Raw genomic sequence first — 22,101 nt, 5'->3', positions numbered from 1 at the left:
CTTCATATATAGAGCACAATGATGGAGGGGACCACCAATTGCAATGGCTAGAGAAGATCATTCATCAAAATTAAACGCTCATTCCTTATAACAGTGATCATAGGAGGAAATTTTCATTCTCGAGTCCCAAAATCGCAAATTACAACAAATTTCAGGTTCGTTCTTAAAAAAAATGTTGATTACTCCTAAATAAATAATTTACCACACTTTAACAAGCAAAATACCAACCTCCAAGAAACTGCGGTAGATGCCGCAACAGTAACTTTTAACGGAGACATTACGCTAATATGCATTTCAATGCAACAATTCAGAGTGTAAAAATGATCGCCTTGACCGGAATACTGGTCAAGACGAATAATTTTTACACAATAAAATTTTTGAATTAAAATACCAAATAATTCATATTATTCGTTACTTGTTCTAAATGTTAGTTTATATTACAGGCACAAAGCACATGAAGCACAAACTTATGACCCAGGTATGCTGAGAGGACAGCGTTTACTCGAAGTAATGAACGCAAATATTTCCTATCAGCATAGTAGTTCATCAGAGTGAAAAAATTTAAAGACAAAATACATCGGTAGATGATCAATATACGAAATGGAAAGAACTATCATTTGCTAAATAATGTGACAGATACCAAGAAAACAACTAATTTGGTGCAAAACTTTATCTAATTTATGAGAATCTAGTATTTACCTTGCCTATCTTTGGATAATAAACAAATAAAGTAATTTTTTCATAATAATGAACATAAAATAACTGTTTTCCATTAGAAATTGATTAATTATACGACTTGCTGTAGGCATGAAGATTAACACAAATCAAAACATCAAAACCGGTCGCATACTAAATCAATATATACTGAAAAAGTGCTTTCAATAGTTCATTGCTAAGTGCAAATTCAACCGTATCACCTCTGAAATTCGCTATTTTTTTATTCACTTTATGTATACATTCTAACGAAAACTTACCCCTTAAACACTTCTGGATGCACCCAGTGAGCTATTGCTTAGCATGCTTTGCGTATTTAGCATCTGCATTATATTGAAAATGGAAATTTAAATAATTTATTTCGCATTCAAGTACGAAACTCACAATTACTTTATGGTAAATATTTGATACATTAGTGGTGCTTAAATGTCTTGGTAAGGGAAAGATCAAGGGAAAAATTCAAGGTTGAAATGTAGACATTTTTCAAATTAGACAGTCGCTCCTAGTTGAAATGAAAAAAGTAAATTTGTGATTCCACGCAAACTTGATCAAAATACGACAGGATTCGATGTTTAATGTCATCATCAGGTATTGGTATCCAAAGTTTACTTCTTTCATTTCAATATGTTGAGTGAATTTCATAAACTTACGTTAGAGACAGCAAAAGTCTCTCCTAGGTAAATTATCAGGCTCTGGGAGAATTTCGTCATTGATTTGAACTAGTTTCACGATCAGAAGTTTCCAACCCATATGGATGAACTAAGTGCTCATTAAAACTGAACGCTGTCTCACCACAATGGTATCACTACGTTGAATGAAACAAATAAAACGTATGACATCTGGGCTGTACTCAAGATTTATGGATGGATAAATGTTTTGGGAATTATACACGTTCTAGTTTCACCAGAAATTTGACATCTATAGTCCGCTCATTCAATCTGAAAAACAATAAATATACGACAACAAGCCGTGAGAGCGGAACATTTCACGCAATGACAGCAACGGCGTAAGTTCTAAACTGTTAAAAAAAACTGTTAACGCAGAAATGTAAAAGAAAATCCGTTTTAGCTCGGAAAAAAATAATTGGGGCACAATACGTAATCGTAATCGTTACAGATAATTACGAGTCGAAACAATTCTGAGAGGAAAGAATTCACAAAATTAACCGCCCGATTAAATTGACGCTCCTGTGGCCGGCTGAGCATATTCCAATTGAATATAAATGCGCTCGCATCTCCCTTATCCCAAAACCGTATGGATTTTTTTATCCCGCTCACCACGCCCGTTTAAATTCAAACATTCAGCAGTCTAGCTGGGTCGGCCGCATCGCTGAGTGTCCAACCGCCCTCGGGATATGTGAAAGAGGGGCCTCGGGCGGGAAGTGGAGGGTGGGCGGTGGTTAAAGGCGTGGCTCCGCAAGGCACTGGAGAGAGGGACGGGGAAGGGGGCAGACGAGGCGAAGGCGAGGAGAGAACGAGGAGACGGGAAGGGGTGAGGGAGCGGAGAGGATGGTTTCGAGTGTCATGAGAAACAGATCAAGGCCCCACCCCCGCCCCCTCTCGCGAGCAGGTAGTTAGAAACGTCTTGAATGGTAATGAGTGACCCAACTTGCAAGTAATTAGGCCTACTAAATGCTAACGGGGGCGGAGATGGGACGCCTTGGGGGTGGTGCGGGAGATACGGGGGAGGAGGGACGATAGTGAAGGCTTGGTGATAGGGTGAGGGAGGGGGCAAGAGGGAAAAGGGGGCCAGCTGTGACATACTCACAGGCGCACGCGGAGGGTAAACGGGGCAAATTCAGAGTGGAGTTCTGGGAGACAATAACGGCCAAGTGAAGGAGACGCATCGAATAAACACCACGGTAACGACTGCAGCGAGAGTACGATTTAATTGCACCAATGCAGTGAGCCGTCAGGTAAGCAAATGCTCTTAAACATATTATCGAGGAATAATAACGTGAGAGTACCCGTGGAAAAATACGTGATGGGCATATTTCGGCTCATTTCTCCACAATAGCAAATTAATTGCATGTTCTTTGGAGTTAGATTAGAATAGGAAACTATTAATAGGAGAGGGAATCAAGATAATAAGAATAAGTTACCAAATTAATAACAGCACAACGATAGAATTATTTTATTTAAACGGAGAATTTATAACTATCGCTGAAATGTCGAAATATCTTCGCGACCAATTATGTATGTCACCAAATTTTACGTTATAATCAGTGCTAAAATTACCACAGTTTACGATTATCATTACCTTTCTTTCAATAAGAGCAAAAAGGTCTCCAAAATGTGCCTATCATTGCAGACTCATTCAAATTACTACTTTCAGTGGAAGATGTTAATTTTTGGCTCTCTTCAAGGCAACTCACATAACTTAAAAGATAAGTCCACCAAATGGTTTTATCACCTAATACATGTTCTTATTGGTGAGAACACCTACAAAGTGTTAGCACATCATAACATCGATATTTCGCAATGCAGAAGGTTACTCAAAGTAGAGATATACAAAAGTATTAGGACATCACATTCAAATTGGTCTACAAACATATGAGGAAAAAATGATATCGGCCCCATATTAATTACAGTTCAACATTGTCCTCTTGAACAAACCATTTTCCTAGAACAATTTAACTCGTTTGATAAAATAAATCAAAATTATATAGGAACAGGAAAATTAAATTAAAATTATTCAGCCTGGTATGCATTTTATTAATTGATTTGGTTGTACTTGGGAAACAATTTGAAAGGACATTATTTAGGAAAAATAGAGAAATTTGAGTTTGAAAACAAATTAGTTCCGTGTTTTTTGTGAGGTAAATGACTACCGCTGAGTATAACATCATTTCATTGAACTGATTTTGAGTTTGATTACGAATATTGGAAATAGAGGTAATTTTTAACAGAATTTTCATAGATCAGCGAATACTACGGAAAGAACCTATTTTCAGGAAAAATATACCAATTGAATAATTTAGGTGATTCCACAAAATAAATTGTAATGATTTTATTCATTAACGGCCTCGATGGAGGTTAATTGCACTAAGCTAATAGTTCTGCGGGTTCGATTCCTGCCTCGGTGGGCTTTCACAAATTAAATTGGTGAGTTTTCGTCAATGTTCTTGCAATTAGTATATGTCAAAAATTCGTAGGAAAACCTCAACAATTGGACGACTTCACCTTAAAGCCAAGCTTTACAAAAATTATGAATATGTAATCACAGTGACTAAAGTAGTACTTATAATTTACGATACTCTCCGAATTAACAGGACCTTCTTGGTAATTTACATTTAAGATGTATTCGGAAACCTGTTTGTGTTTTTAATTGTCAATGGTACCTAGCTATTGTGTACCTATCAAAATTATTCATATAAACTATTAAACACAAAAGTGATATTTTAAATTAAAATACTCCCAGCAATGGATATTAAGCATGTGAGGAAAAAACCGATGATGAAATTTTCTAATGTGTTTTGTTGCTTAAATAACTCTGTATGCTTGTTTATTTCCATAAGTATCCAATTAGTTTTTCACACCAATATCATTTAAATAGTTATATATTTTTATAAATAAAGTTTTATTGATGCTAACCGTGATCAAAACGTCTATAGTGATAGTCCAGTAATTAATGGTTACTCTCCCTATTTTTCTGAACTATTATTATTATAGCATTTTAGGCGCTGAAATGATGCGATGGTATCCATGAGGTAAATAAAACCCAAAATTTTAGCCCTAAGAATTTCAGAAGATGGAAAGAGTCGGGTGTAGGCAAAAACAAGTTCCCTCCCTCTCTCTCAGTTTGATAAAGTCTTTCAAATACTTGTGGTAGTAAAATAATAAATCTTTTAAAGAACATTCTCTAGCTTTTAAACTGCATAAAATTTCCAAATTTACGAATAATAATTATATCGGATTAGTTAAACTCATGCAATTAACAGAAACAACTCAATTATGTTCAGATGATTAAAACATACCAGGTCAATTGAACAAATAATTTTCGATTAAACCACATGAATGGCTAACGTATTTTATTCAATTAATCGTACTTTTTGGTAGATTTACACCAAATAACCCTTCATGGCAAATTTGCTTGAACGAATCGAGATGTTTAATGTTCCATATCAGCCAAGCTATTTGATGAACTTTATTTACTAGTAATGGTTTGATGACATGCTTATTATATATTTAAACCATTGAAAACATATAACTATCATAAGATTACAAAAAACCTAAAATGTACACGTTCCTGGGCGATGGAATGCTTAAAATATCTAATCACTGAAAATTATGTACCTAAACGGATTACACATGGAAATAAATACAATTCCTTTTAAGAAGAACATTAAAAAAGAGTTCTTCAAGGATCAATCGAATAAAATACCATTCAATGCAGATACAGCATTATGTTTAAATAACAATCATTTTATGCAAATAGGAGTAACACCGTTTTATGCTGATGATTAAATTTATAAACTTTTTATCCTTGTAAATGCTATTTTTAGACGTACGTAAGATAACATTCACATTCATTCAGAATGCAGGGAATATGAAATATGAATACTACCATACATACATGGTCTAATATGAATTTAATGCACACAATTTTATTGTGCCGCGACTATCCATAGCAGCGCGGTAAAACTGATCGGTAAATGTGGTGGGTGGTTTATCCTTTTAACGCAGCCGGTAGTCAGTTTGCTTCGAGCAGTCTGAGCGGATCGACGAGCCTCCGCGTGAAGTGTGTATTTTGATTTTGTAACACGGCACAATGGAGCGTTCGTTTGAACAGCGATACGTCATCCAGTTTTGCATTCAGCTTCGATCGAATGCAACCGAAACATTCCAGATGCTTCAAGAGACATTGAAGGACGACTATATGCCAAGTTCAAAGTTGGGGAACTGGCACAAGGCGTTCAAGGAGAGTCGGGAGGAGGTCGCCGACGAACCCCGTCCTGGACGCCCAACAAGGGTTAGAACAGACGAAAACGTGAATCGTGTGGCCGAAGTTCTGTGTTCCAACCGTCAATTCATCATTAAAGCATCCATAAAATTGCTGACACCCTACACAAGTCCATATTTGCGGCACATGGGATAGTGACCGAGGATCTGTAAATGCGCAAGGTCTGCGCGAAGCTAGTGCCGAAGGTGTTCATGGAAGAACAGAGAGAACTTCAAATTTCGCGCTATGACGAATTTTTAGATTTCATTCAAAATGAGCCAGACTTTTTTAACTCTGTTATAACCACAGACAAAACCTGGATATTCGAGTACGACCCAGAATCGAAAAGGCAGAGCAGCGAGTGGAACAGAAAATTATCCCCCCGCAACAAGAGAGCAGGAATGAGCAAATTTCGCGTCAAAACGATGCTCATTGTCTTCTTTGATGTCCGCGGAATCGTCCATTTGAGTTTGTACCGCAGGGTGAAACTATCAACTCAGCTATTTACCTGGAGGTGCTCAAGAGAGTGAAACGCCAGGTCGCGCGCGTGAGGACTGACATCAAAGACACAGTCAAGCTCCACCATGGCAATACCTCCAGCCACACGTCCTTCATCGTTACCAACCTCCTGGCCTGGAGCTACAGGTTAAAGGGGCAGGTAAACCAACGCTGCCGGTGCCTGCTGCCGTCTACCTGCCCCCTTACAGTCTTGCGACTTGGCTCCGTGCGACTTTTTTTTCCTTTCCCCGACTGAAGAGAGAGCTGAAAGGAAAGCATTTGGAGACCATGGAAAGCATCCAAAAGCATGTTACAACGTTCCTGAGAGACATTCCTGTTGAGGAGGTTCAGGGTGCCTTCCAGGCGTGTCAGACAAGCGTTTCCACAGGTGTATTGATGCATGGGGAGAGTATTTTAAAGAATTTTATGCATTTGTACAAGTATGATCAATTTATCTTTTTTTCCCAGAGACTGTGCGTTACATTCATCGTGGACCTTGTATTAAGTAATGTAAATGGTAAAAAATGAAAGTTAATACTTTGTCTGCTTTTGCTACATGTAACTCAAATTAAAATGATTATATCGGGTTACACCCTGCGTGAATAACCATCATATCATATCTACCTAAAGAAAGGAAATATGTCGAAGATTTGAATGTATTGAAAACAAACTATTTGAAAGGTAATAATCCAATTAAAAACAAGGAAAATACGACAACTACTCCTCTAAATAGGACGTGTCACAATTGCTAGAGATAGTGGCTTACGAACACCACTGCGTTCATCGCTAGTGTTACAGTATGTTGAAGGCCGTGAATTCGGAGAGTTTCTAGAACTAGAATTAAATGTTTTTATTTAACTCTGATGCCTATATTTTCCTATATAGTTTCATTAAACGAACGGGCATTTCACGAATGATCGCCACGAAATGTGTAAGTGATTCAAGTTGGTTGAAGGTTAAAGTTCGGATTTTCTTGGCTGCACTTGACACTAAATGGTGAATGAGAATATTAAGATACTCTTCACGTGCTAATTATTAATGGAATTGCCTTCGCTTTCGTATTAGTAATGTCATTCAGCCTTTGTTCCCATGTTCATGGTCATGTTCTTGGACATGTTTGAGCGGAAATGTCGAGCTGAACAAGGGGAAAACTTATCTATGCCGACACTTCCCAAAGCATAATAATGTAAAGGGTATCCTACATTCCTCAACTTACTTGAATTACCTAACTATACCCATTATGAACGTCGGAAACACTTGTGTAATTTGTCGCTATAATATTTAAATCGTGTGTGATAAATATTTTTTTTAATTGAGATCAAATGTTTTTCTCATAAATACGTCTGAAGGAAAAATTATAAATAATAAATTAATTAATTTCTATTCCAACGCCTTAATTTAAAATTACCAAGGACATTAAAAAAAACCTTAACCAATTTACTCATATTGATAAGCTTATATACTATAAGCTAATTGAAAAGGCAACAAATGCCAACCGTTGTCTTTTTATCTTACATCTTGAGGATGAATTTGAAGTAAACTTGGACGCATTTTCTCTACATTTATCGAAATTGAAAGCAAAAGAGGTACAAGATTCGGTCAAGCATACTGTTAAGGCGGAATTAGGTACTGGTTATGCATTAGTTCTATGTTAGATATTATTTTAGGAATGCGGAATGGATACCTATTAGCAGTTATATGTATGTATGGCTTGAAAATTTCAGAATTTGTCAAATATTATGAAAAAATCAATGTCTTAGGAATCAAGCTTTAAATTGAATTAATCCAATTAATTTTTCACACCATAATAATTAATAAGGGTGAATTACATAAATACTGCTCAAATTTCTTTGCCTCTTTTCCCTATCCTTTCAAACAATTAGGTTTATCCACGACACATGACCTTCCCCAACTTGACAATAGTCCAAATCAGAAAAAAATACTAGCATCCCCACGCGCGGGGGGCATGACAATCGAGAAGAGGGAGTGACTGCCTTGGAGATACTGAAAGCGGCCACTGGCGAGGATGCTGGTAAATAAGAAACCTTCACCTCAAAAGGGATGCGCAGCAGCGGGATGTGAATTCGGTCACGGGGGTGCGGGTGAGCGGAGGGGAGGAGGGATTGCCGGCCTCAGAGGAGGCATTCAGTTCGCGAACGGATCGTAAAGGGAAGGCGAGAAAACAAAGGTTTTTGGGCGAGGGAGGTTGTGCGGGTCCAGACGAGATTAAGGGCCATGCCCGTCCCCCAAAAAGGTGAACTCAGGGAGGATAGCTTCAGAAATCATGCCCAGTAGAGCGTTAAGGTTCCCGACTATGGGGAACAAAGATTCTCCATTTATAGGTTTAGTGGACCGTACGTACCATACTTATTCTTATTTATGATCCAACTTCATCGACCCAAGGCTTCGACTTTCTTTTCCTTCCCATGCCTCGATGTTCTCAGATGGCCTTCTGTGATGGTTCTGAAAACCTACTGTGCCACAATAGCTGGAAATCATAATCTTTTGATTTTCTTACAGGATATTTCAAGTAATCTATTTATTCCAATTTGTGCACGCTTTATCAAATGCACCCATGAACCCGTTATCGACCAGGGTTTTTTTATTTACCATTATGTAACAGAACGAAAATACGACTTCGGAAAAGCAAAAAAAACTTATGATTGAGGACCAAATCATTTTGAATTAACCTTTACTCATCATAAACAATAATCACTAAAACTTCAATGATAAATAACTAATCACTTAATCTCCGAAAATACGCTAAGTCAACTGAAATTTCTTTAGAAATTACTGAGAGATACCAGCTTTACGCTCTTCAATTTGCTGAAATCCTGCTGCTATATTTGCGAGTAAGTAACATTTATTTTTGGATTTTAAGTTCAAGCTTTTGCAGTACGTGAAACAAAAATAAATTTCTTTGCAACTGGTGGTAATATTATTTACATAATATTGAGTCATTTAGCAGGTTTTATAGAATATAGTATTTTGAAAAATTGATAGATATTGCCGTAAGGGGAAATTATCAAATAATTGGTGATTTAGCAATCCACAGTCAGCAATAACTGCATCACCATTCAGTGCTTTTGCCTTCGGTAACTCAACAATTTCAAAATTTCTCAATTATTTGGTTCCTAGTGCATATACCCTGAATAATATGCACAATTTTTTACTCAAACTTTGGTAAAAAACAAATTTAATATCAACTAAATTTTATTATTATTTTATTATTTGGTAATCTACCGGTTAAGGTAGGCTTTTGGATGGACGTGATTACTAATTAAATAATTTGTGGCCCCTAGCAAAACACAACATCCTACTCTACATCAGGTATCAACTAAATTTTGTACTCTTTAAATAGTCATACGAAGGTTACGCCTATGTATCAACCGAGAAAATTTATTTTGACTTGTACCTAGACCTATAATAATATCCGGTATCTGTGATTTCCCTTATGCTTCACACAAAATTAATAAACACCCGAGGGTGCTAGTATTGCCACCTAATTATCCAATTTATACAAATTTATCAATTTTATTAGTTTACAGCTCATGTAAATTAATGTAATTAAACAATGACATTTTATTTTAATTATTTTTTTCTATAAAGCATGTGCAGCGATAATACAGTAACAATACAAGTAATACAGCAACCTTGCAACACTCGTGGTATCTTTCCGTGGCATAAAAGACAAATTCAATTAACCAATGCTTTTATTAAATCCCTATAGACACCGCTGTTCAGGACTATACGGATCCCCCAAAAATAATTTTACGTTTTGGTGATACTTACCGTAAAGGGAAAAGAGATATACGGTATCGAATCATACCATTGACTCTCCGCCATAATATTTGCCTAAACACTTTAAATCAGGAGATAAATAAATTGACGGACGAAGAAAACCTTTCACGGAACAAATTAAACAGTCATAGAAATTTTACATTGTGTTTAAAATTGTACTCACTTTTAATCAATCCAACGCAATCAAATCGAGTGTGAAGCAAATATTCAAGGGAAATATTCGCGGAGCTACATTTTTCAGACCTATGATTAAAACACTCTCCCAGTCCTACCGGATTTGAAACGAGAGTAAATTCTTTAAAACCCCAAATGTAAGCAATTGATGGCATTTTTCAAACTCATGATAGCAAAATCTCCAACGGGAAAGGGGTGACAGCTAACAAAACAAAAGAGAGTCGGTCGGCGTGTAAAAGAGAGAAAAAGATCGATTGTTTTCGACGGAGCGCCTTTTTTTTGTCACGCCATCAAAACCCTTTTTCGATTTGTTTTTATTCAAACCGACGCTTCAAATGATTAACGATGAGCTCCACTCGATCTCCACTCAATTTCCTCGACGTCCAATCCCTTGCACCGGGGTAGGGACGGTTGTATATATACACAAAGGCATTATCTTTTCGTCTCTTCCTAACTCTCCCTAACGTTGCCCCCCACAATGAACGCGGGGTAATTCTGTGCACGAAGGTCTCAACGCCGCCGTCTCGAGATCAGAGGCAATAACAACACGAAGGTATACATCGTCACAATATCAACAAGAATCATCCTTGACCATTTTATGTAAGCTCCCTCGCATTCTGTGACGGCGAAGGTCAAAATGAAACCCGCGCGTGAAATTTGATCGCGCTTCCGTTCAAAGCGGCTTTAGAGCGCGAGGGTAAACCTTCCGCCCTCCCTCCCCCCCCATCCCCACCATTGTCCCTCTCCCGGGACTCAGAACGATGAAAGCGAATGGTTATTCCGAAATTAAAAATAAACTGTTATTTTAGGGAAATAAAAAAAAACAAGAGTGGGAAGAAAACCGAGTAAAATAAAAAAAAAGTATGCGACGTGGACGTTGAGAGTGACGATAAACACTTGCACCTTTCTCTCGACGCAATAAATTCCCCAGTCGATGGAATTTATTTCACCCCCGTCTTTCCCTCCCCGCCGCGCCATAACCACCGTGACCCACCCACCCCCCCTCCCCCGTGCCCAGCACTGACACACTCCCGACCCCCTCTTCTCCGCGTCGCTCCGACTCCACCCCTGCGCCCGGATTTTGACAAAACCAGCAGCCGCGCGCCCGGCGCCCTGATGCCATCATTGTTCCCGCTCCCGCTTTGAGGACAAATCTGCGGAATGAGGCCCGTCCGCCCGATTTAACACGGCCAAACGATGCGCGGAGCCTACCTACGGCTATAGTACAGATCCGCGTCTATATTTCTCTCTGAATGCTGCTTTTGGGATAGTTTTGAGAATAAAATTGTAAACCCTGTTGCATTCGCGGTCAGTAGTAGCCATGGCACAAGAGTAGCTACCGAAGATCCAGCGATCACTGGCGAGCTATGGGGATAAGGGTTAAGGGGATTGCCATAATCATTCGGAGATGGACCGGAATCAGCGTGAACTCCTAACCGCGGGTTCTTTAGTTGAATTCATTCCTTCCCTCGATGGAGCGAGAAAATTATTTAGATTGCATAACATCTAATAGCTATCATGATAGTAAAAATATAATTTTTTTATATCACTTATTGATAGAGAAGACACAAATATATTTTCTATGTACTATTATATTTTCAGTATTGGACTTCACATATAGGCAAAGGAAAAAAAATAATTTTTGAGTAGGGCAATATTTTGGGTTATAATAACATGTTTATCTGCTTGGGGAAAGGCAATGCATTAAAATTGTTACAAAGTAGTTTTCAAGTGAAGGAAAAATATACTTTTCCATTCCCAAAATATATCAGTCGTAAGACTAGCCATTAAAGGGTATACCATCAAAAAGTGCATGCTCCAAGTATTTTTATCTTTTTTCATAAATAAAGGAGTTTAGTAAGAAGTTGAACAATATTAGTACTTAATTATATCAAATACTGACGAAATAATCAACTAACAACAAAACCACTGTAATGGAATGCTGAGGAAAAGTCTACATGATAGGTATATGCCAATAACTACTCTGATTATTCTTTCGCCATTAATTCTTGCTTCTCTCTATTAATAACTGAATACAAATGTTCATGATTGTACTTGTGTAAGCCTTCACGTTAATAAATGGTCATTAAGAAAATTATTTCCAAATTATGAAAGATTTCAATGTCGGACAAGTTTTTATTAAGATTATTGTAAAGCATCAACCCAATGTACAGCAATGCCTCACTGGTCGAAAAGTTAATGCTAATGAATTACGATTTCCACAATAAGCAATGATAAAGTTTCAATTTAAGGCCTTTGAAACATTTTCATGTGGACATTCTGGAAGCATCGGTGTCACCAGTCTCACCCCGTCTGAGGTTGGAGCGCATTCATTGCGGCAGACAAATTGACGCGACATTCAAAAGAAAAACCCTAAGCTGCGGCGTTCCCTTTAACGGGGACATAGGGTACGTAGTCTCAATCTATCAATATTTTAATTCAAGCTTCGGTGAAGCCGACATCCCCATGGATCTCATCGGGCTATTTAGACTGAGCTCAGCTGGGGACGGGAAGAGAGGCTAAATGACGGAAAAATGTAGATTGGAATCCTAGCCAAACACGTGTCCACCCTCACATATTTCCCCATATCCTCCCCTACCCCCACCTGCGGCCATTGGAACACCCGAGCCGCATTGAGTGATACCCACTGCTGTACGCTCGAGCTATCTTTCGGGTTTAGGGCAATTCGACCCAATGTCGCGGATTTCCGAATACATGAACTTTCGCCATTAACCCAAAACGCGCTAATGCAAATTGCACTAACATATTCCCAATCGCATACGCCTTCCCCTTCTCTCAATACAGCTCTTCTGTGTCACGCCCCATTCTATTTTCCTCCTTTTCTCCCAAAACCTCCCCCCCCACCCATTTCCCCGTCCCACTGTCCCAATCCAATTTAGCGAACTTGATTTAATTCAACTAAATCACACCGGATGCTGCCCACTAGGGCAATGTTTCACCGAGCGTGGGAAAATTCCGTCCGGCTCACAATTCTGGTTAATTTACCTGCGTTAATATCCGGGATGATACCCTAAAAATAAATTTTATTTCTTGAAGAATGAGTTAACAGTCATCGTTTTTTACCTTCAGTGCGCTAAAGGTAACTTTTGGAGATTTTCTTCCGCAGTCGGGTTTTTTTTCAAGCAAATAATCCTCCTATGACGCTCTATAATCTAACGATATGTGAATGGATTTTTGTATTAAAACTAATGTAATTACATTGATATGCATGGAAATTAAGCATATATTTCCGAAAAAGTCATTAAATCTACACTATACAGAGATGAAAAGATTACTATTTCTGCAATAAATATACATAAAATAAGATTTGCTGTCTCAGGCGTAACATTATGGAATTTACACAACATATCGAAATAAATTTATCAGCTTTAGTAAGCTGAGCTAAAATTCAAAAGAAAGTCAACTATTATTCGAGGAACATTTGATAATAATCTCTTGAGTTTAAATGCTGAAATTTAAAGTACTTTCTAATAAAACAATCAATAGAAATTTCATACTTTAAGCGTGACCATTAAAAAAATATCTCGGTCTACGTGTTTCTATTTCTATCTAAGTTTTTATAAATATTCTCATAAAAACAACGGTGATTAAACGAAAAAAAGACTTGAGCATAAGTAAGACTTTTGAAAACACTCAAAATTTACTTGTGAAAAATAACATTTAGGTTAAAATCATTATTTTACATTGCGTAAAGTGGACATGTTCATGGGAAAACTTGCCTTCTTTGACAGCAACATGTGCGTAAAGTAAAATGAATGATAACATTGAAAAAAGCAGATACTGGAACTGATTTCCTATAACCCATTTCCTGGTGTTTTTTTTTGCTCAGAATTGACCGAAAACTATTTGAAATGTTATTTCCCCACCCAGATGTCGCACGCGTGTTTTTTCGCACATCCCGCTCAAGCTTCACATGCCGACCTCACGATTTGTTTTTGCCAAGGGTGCGCTCATGATCGTGGCAATCTGGCGCCTGGAATAGGGCCGATTTTCGAAACGGAGCCCGTAATAAAACACTGAGGCGCAGATGATCCGCCGGCTCCCTTCTCTGAAAAGTAAACACCAAAACTTTCATCAGGAAGGCGGAAAAACAAGTAACGCAGCGGAATTGTACCAAACAAAACGCTCTGTGTCTGAGTACTACTGTAGGTGAAGTATCACAGCGCACGAATAAGCCGCCCTCTCTCTTTCCACCATATAAGCCTCAAACAAGGGTTTTGATGCCCTCCGTCCGTTTCTTCTCATCCTCCCAACTAAACTGTTCAGTTCGGTCGTCTTGCTACTTCCCATTATTATCCTTTTTGCACCACGGTGAAATTCATTTGTTTTTTTGTGTTGGAGTAGGGGTAGTAGACCAGAATTGGGAGTAGTACATGAAGCGGGGATATGCGGGTGTTTTTTCCAGAGCGGAGCTTGTTTACTTTGCAAAACCAGGAGAGAGAAACACGCCACCTACAATAAATTGGCATTGGAGACGCCAGATGCACGTCTTTTGTTTACCACAATGTCTACATCGCTCGCACGCATATGGAATTAGCCGTCAGCGACCAAACTTTCCGTTCCTTCCTCTCGTCTATAGCATTTAATCATTTTAGCCGTAGCATACATAACAATTTTTTCCTTCCCATTTTTATTTTGTATACTTTCATGTCAGTCACTCCCGATTGCTATTCTGTCCTCACCATTTAAGGGTCATATCGATCGGAAATTCCGATTTCCCTAGGGATATTCTTCCCTGCCAAACGATGCCACTGTATAAGCTGGGGAACGTGTGGCATTAAAATTTCGCTTTATTTTTTTTTAAGTGCGTTATTTGGTAAAGAGTTCAGGGTTTTAAAATTTTTCTAACAATATGCGACGGACTCATAACTACACATGTTAAAGGTCTGCTTTCTGCTGGTCTGGTCGTTACTGCTCCTTCATCATCTTTACCTACTTATTCAAAAAAATAGAATTAAATAACATAATTTAATGCTAACTAAAATCCTTTATTTTACCACGGATTTCTTAGCCTACCTATTTACGAGTAAGAGAAGTATGATTGTACTATTTGCTTTTAAAATTATACCTATTTTTAAATGAGAATATAATGGACTAGCTTCAAATATTTTACATATATATGTGTGTGTGTGTGTGTGTGTGTCTGTGTGTGGGTCGCGGTAGTCCAGGGGGTAGAGCGTTGGACTACTGACCGGAAGATCCCGAGTTCGATTCCGGGCAAGTTTCTCTGAGCACCTGCGGCTCCACCCAAGCTATGTGATTTTTCTGGTACAGGATCTTCCTGGGAAACCATAACCGGCACAGGGAAAGGAACTGGCCCCCCAACCCTGAAGTGTGAATTTCACACGACGTATAGGGCTTAGTACTGGTGAACTCTACCAAACCGACCTTCGGGTTGATTTCTGTGTTTATGGTTATATATATAGATTTATATTTATATATATATATATACATACACATTTGCAATTATTATTAGCCATCCAATAAAACTACATATGTGTGTTGTGTGTACATATGTACATACATCTTTGTGTTTCTATGTTTCAAAATCTACATCTGTGTTTTTATATAGTTGTGCGTCGCCGAAGAGGATTCATTTAAACATGCTGAACGTCAACAGAATGTAACGGCGGTGCAGGCCGCAACAGAATATGCATTTTGGTGACTGCACGACTTCACTTTTTGAGGAATGTACTTGGCAGTGGAGTAGGCATCAACTCGGCGGATGTAATACAAGATCTTGGTGCGTATCTAAATCAATTTGAGCAGGAAAAAATTTACTATACGTGACTGAAAACATCGGAACTGAGATGAGGAGAATCTGATGAATTTTGTTGATAAGAGCTTGTGGAACTTGATCGGATAAAAGATGAAACAAAATACAGATTCTTGTATATTAGGCTCATGTAAGTTTATCTAAAATTCTAGCGGGAAATAGTGAAGGAGTAGCTGGAATAATTATAGTGGTAAATAAACTAATGTAATATTACTGAGGAAGAAGTGGATTTAATTATAAGGCAGGAGAAAGAGTCAAAAACTAGTGAGGACGGAAGAAGTCGTTAGAGATCGTATTCGAACTGCTCCATGAAATATATATGAACTTTTTTTACAAAACCTGACAGAAATGAGAGATTAAAGTTCAGAAATGCATGAAGGGAATCGGAATTCTGAAATGAAGCAAGTAATATCTGAGTAAAAATGACGTTAATTGGCAATAACGACTTCCAATAGAAAAATTGAGTGCCATCACAGGTGGAAATTGACGGGAGATACAAACAATCAAAACTAGGTTGCTTTATGATTCGTCATATGTTTACGGACAGCGTCATTAATTGGTACAGTTTTATTTTGATGATAAAGAAGCGGATAGCCACGAGTAATTATTTTCTCTTAATCTCAATTCAATAGGTTTTGTGATTTAACAAAAAGGAAATAGGATTCAGGAGTGGGATGTTGAAATTCTAATTTGACAGAAATTGGAATCAAACGAAGAACAGTTGACAAAATTCTACTCGAGGGTAATGGAATGACATTCGCTGAGGAACGATTTAAAGATCATGAAAAAAATTGTTGGAGGTAGAAGGAAACAATTGAAAGAATCAAAAAATAGGGAGCCATTGAGTAGATTAATAATGAAATGGATGAAAGAAGGAAATATAGAAATGCGCAGATAAGAGGAAGCCGTGTAAATTTCTGAGCCCGGTAACTATTTTTGCGAAGGAAACGTATGGTAGGAAGGATCGAAATGATGCCATAGTGAGAGTAAAGAAAACATGAACGTAAAAAAGTAGTGCCAAAGAAAAGTGAGTAGCCAGAAAGACGTAAGAAAAATAATTCCTATTTGAAATTAGTAAAATGTTTGTGCGGTCGTTCATAATTTTAGCTTAACCTCAGGTTTAATGGGTATAACCAACTAGAGTCAAATACCAAATCGACAGTAAAATAAAAATTAGAGAATTTCTGAGCGTTTTGAATAACATGACAGGGAGGATAGAAAATATAATAATTGAATGGGAGAGTGGGGCAACAGAGATGTTTTTATAGAGATTAAGGGGATTAGAATATTCCAAGCTGAAAAATGCGTCCTTGTTGGAAATAAGGCTGTGGTACAGGTACCTGTAGAAATAATGCAGAGAATAAGACACTCTTTAGTACAAGACGGCTTTTCAATAGTTTTTAGTGAAATAGACGCCTTCACTGAGGGGAGATACAAAAAATTAATTTTGTTTCCATTAGATGAAAGTCCAATCCTTCTAGGCCCCCTTATACTTCCAATTGAGCTTTCTAATATGATCACAGTGACTTTACTTGATTTTTGCCCACATTTAATTTTCAGTGGGTGTATTAATTAATTTTATTTCCTACAAAGCATATTGAGAAACATCTTTTTATTCCGTGAGAACGCCATACGAATGCAATATCCATTTGCCAGTTATGATCTTTTGATGGACTCTGAATCATCCTGCACCTGCCTATTCTGTTCTCTTTCTATAGTAAGAAATCACTTACATTACGTAAGCTTGCCTTTAATGATCACTTTGATTAGACCGTTAGTATTAGCGATTTTCGATCATCATTGGTGTCTTCCTTTAGGAGTGTATCAGATGTGCATTGACTTTCACCCATTCGGGTGCCAGTTTCCTGCAACATCCGTATTCTCTCTCTCTTTCATACGTTGTCATTATCTCCACTCACTTCGCGAATTATATTAAGTCATATCTGCGGAATTTTAGTGACATGAGTATTTTTACGCAAGCTATCTCATTTGGCCTGGAATACCTATTTGTATCCTAAACCACGAAAGGTGTTTGACTTGTAGGATAATTTCTTATCTTCCGCCAACATGTTTTCTTCCGTTCGTTCGTCATTCAGGACAAACGTTACCTTTTTCACAAATTCCTTTTAAATTTGGTCTGGATAATTAGAATAATTTTTATAAGAAAATCCTTCAACTGAGTGTTTATTTCATTGAGTACGTATGAACATTTGACGCTTTCTTTTAAAAAATATTCTGCAGCCACATCGACAAAATACCCCCACAGCCACCTCAAAGACGTGTGGCAGAAGGTGTTGGGACACCAACCGTAAAACTGAATAAAACCCTATGCAAAACAAGCAAAAGCATGGAAGTTCACACCCACACAGACGCATATATTCATAAAAAAACCCGTTTTATTGACTACAAGTTTGTGGTAACCTTTTGTGCAGAGGTACTTCGCCTTTTCTTTTGAGCGCTGTCGTGAGCGGGGATTTTTATATTTCCTATTTCAGTATCTGGCTTCCTCTCTTTTACTATTCAGTTTTGTAAAATAATGTGCTCACGGAAATAAGGGTCACAGGTTCCCCTGTGTATATCCCCATCCAGTTTAGGGACACACAAAGCAGAACCAGGGCGATGAATTGGTGCATTAAAAAAAATGCATTTAACAGGAAACCAACCACCTTAATGTAGTCTTACTCCTAAGTAGTTGCTTCTGAGGAAACGAGAGAGCTGTGAGGACAGCCCATTCTAACGGCTCCTACCCTTCGGAATTCCAGGCACGCCGACGCCTACCATAAGTGGCTAGAATTGATCTCGCCCGTATGAATACATACCGAGAAAATATGGATAGCCTTCCTCCAATTCAAAGATGTAATCCACAGAAAATATTTCAACTGGCAGGCCAAAAATACTGTCAAAGCGGCATAAGATTGGCTGCACGTAAAATTAAATATTAGAAACTGATTAAGTGACTTTGATGTTGAGTTTACTAATAGAATAAGGTTGGTCTGGTAAACGAATCTCGTCATAGACAATATCATTTCATGCAACAATTTCAGAGTGTAAAAATCATTCGCCTTGACTGGGATTCGAACCCAGATCCCTCAATATCCGGTCGAGTGCTTTAGCCACCTAAGCTACCGGGGTGTCCTCTTAAATTCTGAAATTTTGCGGTAATTCGTCTTAGCATCTTGTTTCTTTAAAAGCCCCAAAATTTCAGCGTTTAAGAGGACGCCTCGTTAGCTTAAGTGGCTAAAGCACTCGACCGGATACTGAGGGATCTGGGTTCGAATCCCAGTCAAGGCGAATGATTTTTACACTCTGATATTGTTGTATTGAAATGCACATTAGCGCATGACTCCGTTAAAAGTTACTGTTGCGGCATCTTCCGCAGTTTCTTTGGAAGATATCATTTAATCATGAAACTTGCATCAAATAGGACGAGGATGAATCATACTCGTAATTAAATATGAATGAGGTTCAGCAGACTTACAAAGGCTTAGTTATCATCAAAGTAGGCCAAACATTAAAGTATGAATAGTTTAAAGTTTAAGCATTTTATATGAATTTTAGACAGCAATGAGAACAGAGCTGGGAGAATTAGAGCTATTTGAAAGAAAAAAGTCTAGGTACATTAACACGGGGAAAAAAGAGTTCCAATATAAGTTCAGTGCAGGAGACTGGTACAGAGCACTGCCTTACATTGCCATGAGACCTAGTCTTAGGAGAGAGAGGGTGGGCGTGGATCGGAGATTTTCGATATACGAATAAGAAGGATGAAAGGAGACCAATTGAGATGAATCCGAGCGTAGAGGGGTCAGATACGATCGGTGAAGAGAGGAAGTTGTTTGTGGCAAGTCGAAGAAGGCTGATTAAGAAGTTGAGGACATTTTGAGGTAGTATGACGCTGAAGTCTGTGATAAAAGGAAGCCTGTATTATAAGGGCGTATTTTGTGGATTACATTTTGGTGTATGTTTAAAACTACTATGGGATTTAATTACCTCTTTAACCCCTTTGATTTCATCTTCACCCTTGAAATAAAGATGATCCTCACGGACGTTAATGGATAGAAACAAAGAAATTCACGAGCGTGGGTAAATCGTGTAACTGAAAACAGCATGCAAGTGGATTCAACAAGGGAACTCATTTTTATGGAGATACAGATAAAAATGTCGCAAAAAAGGTTGATCTTGAATTATACATATGTTTATAACTTTGTAATCCTCCCTACTTAACTACAGTAGGAAGGCCCACAGGGAAAGTTGAATAATTTTAACTTGGCTTCGGTTACATGCCGGATTTTGAAACACAGGTCTTTTAAAACTCGATTCTCGTTTATTTAAAAACCCAGATGCATAACTCGTCTTTTAAGCATCCGGATTCCACCATCACTCAACTCAGCCATGTGAATATGGACTCGTCGAGCGGTGAAGTAGAGCCAATCCGGATTTGCGAGACGTGGGTTTGGTGATGCTTAGGTTTTTCTACAGAATCGCGTTGGATAGTTAAAATCTTAATCTGAGTGTGTAAATTAAACACAAATAAGAAGTGAAAATGATCAGAATAGCTAATATTCCTTTGAAACTTCGATGCATAAATTCCTTGATCAGGGAAGACCGCAAATTCATTATTTAAAAATATTGAAAATTGATCCACACAAAAATAATGTTTTTATTGAACTTTTAAAATATGGACTGCCACATAGTTGTCATGAAAACGTCGAAATAATATTTACTACCAGACACCCATATTCATCTACCTGACTCACCCCAAATTGTTGTAACAAAATTATTGTACCGAAGTATATAAAAACACTGATCCAAGTTCATTTCTGGTGATGCATAGCACGTTTGTGCAAACTGCTAGCTTATTTACGTAATTGAACGCTTAGACCAAATGACTATGTCTTATTATGAAGACAGAAAAAATAAATAAAATCTCAAGGGCTTTCTCCAAGTTCCTTCGAATTCCGCGCTCATTAAAGCGTGCAGATTCTTCAATTGTAGTATTTAGATTCTTCAATAGCATGATAACAGCGTACTTAGTATGAGCATTCAATCATGGTGAGGCAGAAAAGGGATAGCATCATAACCTGCCGCAGGGCTAAGTATAAAAGAGATTCTTGTTTATCAAACCAACCTTCGAAGGGAAATCAGTCATTAAAATTAAAACACAAGAACGAGTAAGTTCAAAAATGTGTTCTAATACGTTGTTTAAAAGTTAAGAGGCTGAATGAGGAATTTAGATAAATTGTGAACCTGCCACTTAATGTACATTTTCAAGTGCTGCTTATGGTGTTTGACGAAAAATGACAGAAATGACAAAATACTTGTTCGTGGTTTCCTCTTTACGCACTCTGCGTACAAACCTAGAGATTGCAGCAAGGTGTGCGGAGAGGTTACACATATCAAGTAATATAGTCAAATTCCATTATCGAAAATCTGTCCTGGGATTTTCAATTTAACCAGCCTATTCTCTACCAAATTTAATTAAAGTTTGAATTCCACAGAATAATAATTAAATAAAAACTGCACGACAAGTTTAAATAGAATGAAAAAATATACATGAATTAGAATGAATTTCAATGAAAATTTTAAAAATATATCCGCCAACCAACAAAAATGTATTGGTATAAATAAATCTCTTCGAATATTATTAATATTCAGCTTAAAATTATTATTCTTGCTTTGTTGATACTCTCAACAATGACGATAATTGAAAGAGTAAGTAATAAAAACAAAGAAATCATCAGGAGAATTGTGGGAACTGCATTTAAAACCAATGGCATAAAAAACGATTCATTTGAAAACCCCTTCTCGAATGGATGGAATACACATTTTTTGAACATATACGTATATGTTAGAGACTAAGAGCAGAGGAAATATTTTGCATAATAATTGTTTTGGCAAAGCTCTAAAAAATGTCATTAAAAATTTGATTTTCACTAATTCAGCAGTCAGTTTGTTGCTATGTTTCGTTACAAATTTTAATAAGATAAATGTGGAATAAATATATTCAATCAATCCTATAAGCTTTACGCTTGAATACTCCAGAACACTTTAAAAACAACCGCTTTCTTTGTCTCTTTAAACCAAAAAACGTAAACAAATTGAAAGCTTCACTTTGAATTACCTCCAAATCTCAGGGCACCATATTCGGCCGTTTCAATTATACGGAGCGTCGAACGAAA

Source organism: Hetaerina americana, unplaced genomic scaffold (assembly GCF_022747635.1).
Source record: "Hetaerina americana unplaced genomic scaffold, ioHetAmer1.1.p SCAF_6, whole genome shotgun sequence".
NCBI classification, from domain to species: Eukaryota; Metazoa; Arthropoda; class Insecta; order Odonata; family Calopterygidae; genus Hetaerina; species Hetaerina americana.
This window is presented reverse-complemented; position numbering follows the sequence as displayed.